This window comes from Alosa alosa, chromosome 8 (genome assembly GCF_017589495.1).
Source record: "Alosa alosa isolate M-15738 ecotype Scorff River chromosome 8, AALO_Geno_1.1, whole genome shotgun sequence".
In the NCBI taxonomy this organism is placed as follows: Eukaryota; Metazoa; Chordata; class Actinopteri; order Clupeiformes; family Clupeidae; genus Alosa; species Alosa alosa.
In genome coordinates, this window is record NC_063196.1 from 14,901,363 (window position 1) to 14,903,862 (window position 2,500).

The 2,500-nt window shown below is 44.3% G+C and overlaps 1 long non-coding RNA gene across 2 annotated transcripts in view; it reads left to right on the plus strand.

Moving 5' to 3' along the window:
- LOC125299278 overlaps positions 1–2,500 on the plus strand; it is an 86,310-nt gene that overhangs the window by 60,817 nt on the left and 22,993 nt on the right. The window lies entirely within an intron of this gene.

Below are 2,500 nucleotides of genomic sequence, written 5' to 3' on the forward strand. Positions count from 1 at the left end.
ATCATATGTAGACATTGATGAATAATTCCTTGTTTTACATTTTATGACACTGCAAGACTGGAGAACAGTCTTTGGGAGTATGGTGCAGTACATAAAGACATGCAGTGCAGGCAGGAAAAGAACAGCTCCATCACTCCGGGTATCAGTACTGCTACTGTTAGCATTTTCCAACAGGACACAAAGACTATAGACTTCCCAACCCCTAACTCACCTTCATACTGCTCACACACACACACACACTCTACTTCTGTGTGTGTGTGTGTGTGTGTGTGTGTGTGTGTGTGTGTGTGAGAGAGAGAGAGAGAAAGAGAGAGAGAGAGAGAGAGAGAGAGAGAGAGAGAGAGAGAATATCATGATTTTCCAAAAGAAGTCCAGATGTCAGGAACACAGATACCATTTCAATCTAGGCAGCACCGACCTAGAGCACACAATGCAGTACACTTACCTTGGCTTAATTATGACTGCATCGGAGAGTTTCAGCATGACAGTGAATGCACTAAAAGAAAAGCTCGCAGAACCCTATATGCAATAAAAATAAATTTCTGGAACATAAACATACCTATTAAAATTGGTGCAAAATATTTGACTGTGTAATCTAGCCCATTGCATTGGACAAACATCCTATAGAAAGCCTACATGCAGAGTTCTGCCGATTGATCTAAAAAATCCAAAAGAAAACACCAAACAATGCATGCAGGGCAGAACTAGGGAGATTCCCATTGGCCATCAACATGCAAAAAAGAGCCATCACATTCTGGATGCATCTCCAAACAAGTCCCACTGACACACTGCATTTTATTGCAGTCAAAACTCAAGATCTGAACCCTAAAAAGAGTCCTCTGAGTCAGCTTGTACTGAGACTAACTAATCTCCCCCTATCAAACATTAATAACTTCTCTCAGACAAGTGCTGCTTTCAAATTGAACACCAAAAAGATCATTCAAGAATCTAAAGAAAAATATTTGGAACATTGGCAAAAGGAGACAAAAAACCAAAGCAAATTAGAATGTTACCGGTCAATAAAATCTGAATACCAATTGGAAGAATATCTCTTTACTGTTAGAGGTACAGTATAAAGCAGAGACAGATCCTGACCAAATACAGACTCAGTGACCACAGTCTAGCCATAGAAAAGGGCAGACTGAGAAAATCCTGGTTGCCAAGAGAGCAAAGAATATGTGGTCACTGCGTAACAGGTGAGGTTGAGACTGAGGTGCACTTTCTTCTTCACTGTGAGAAATATACAACTATACGTAAGTCATACTTTGACAGGCTTACAAGCCTAATCCCAGGGTTCAGAAATCTAGAACAACAAGAAATAATGGCAGTCTTACTCGGACAGCAGGGACAGACAGCAAATCTTGCTGCCAAATACGTCACTGAATGCCATAAGGCAAGGGACAGTGGTTAAATAATTAAATAATCATTACTTTTATCCATATAATTACACAGACAAACACCATACATACACACACACACACACACACACACACACACCAGTTTGTTTGTTAATCTTGGATGCATATCTATTTGCCATGTACTGTATTCCAAGCATTCTCTATGTGAATGTATGTCTAAATGTTTGTTCTGCGTGGCAATGCAAAAATATTTGTCATGCTAATAAAGCTCACTTGAATTAAAATTGAATTGAAATTGAGAGAGAGAGAGTGAGAGAGAGAGAGAGAGTGTGTATGTGTATGTGTGTGTGTGTGTGTGTGTGTGTGTGTGTGTGGGGTATGTGTGGGTATGTGTGTGTGTGTGTGTGTGTGTGTGTGTGTGTGTGTGTGTGTGTGTATGCAGTCGCATATCTGCGCCATCGTCGTCGTCAGTGCATGCATGTGTGTGTCTGTGCCTCTGGCATGCTCCTATTTCTCTGCATCCCCTAGCGACGAGTGGGCAGGTGTTACATTAACGTTGTTCTCCCCTGACGTGCCATCCCCCCCCCCCCCCCCCCACCCCCACCCCTCCACCACCCCATGTGAGTCCTCCTCACACTGTGAGCAGCACAGTGGCACCAGAGGGCTGCTCTCTATTCTCTCCCCAGCAGCAGCTGCTCTTCACTCTCGTTCTGCTGATGGGGGCCACGGCTGAGTAGCAATGCTCCGCTTGCACTCATGCATTCATACTACTACCCAGGGGCGCTGCTAGAAAAATTTGGGCCCTGTGACAATTTGGGCCCCCTAATAGTATATAGGATTATCGGGGGTCTCTCGCCCCTGTCAGTGCAGTCGTCCCTAACCCCCCACACACTTTCTAGCAGACCCTGGTCTGGTCTCCGGGTTCGGTAGACTGCGTTCACATTAGCAAAAATCACTGAACTATCGGTCCAAACGAACTCAGGTCCGGACCAAATGGTCTAGTGTGAAGGCTCCCTTACTCTACTTCTTCACTGCTCTTAACCAGTTGCACTGGCAGGCAGCTAGCGTGACATGCATCTGACAGTTTCATATCTGACCCTTAGGTGTTGAGTGTGACGGGAATGAGCCGTTGTCAACGCTAA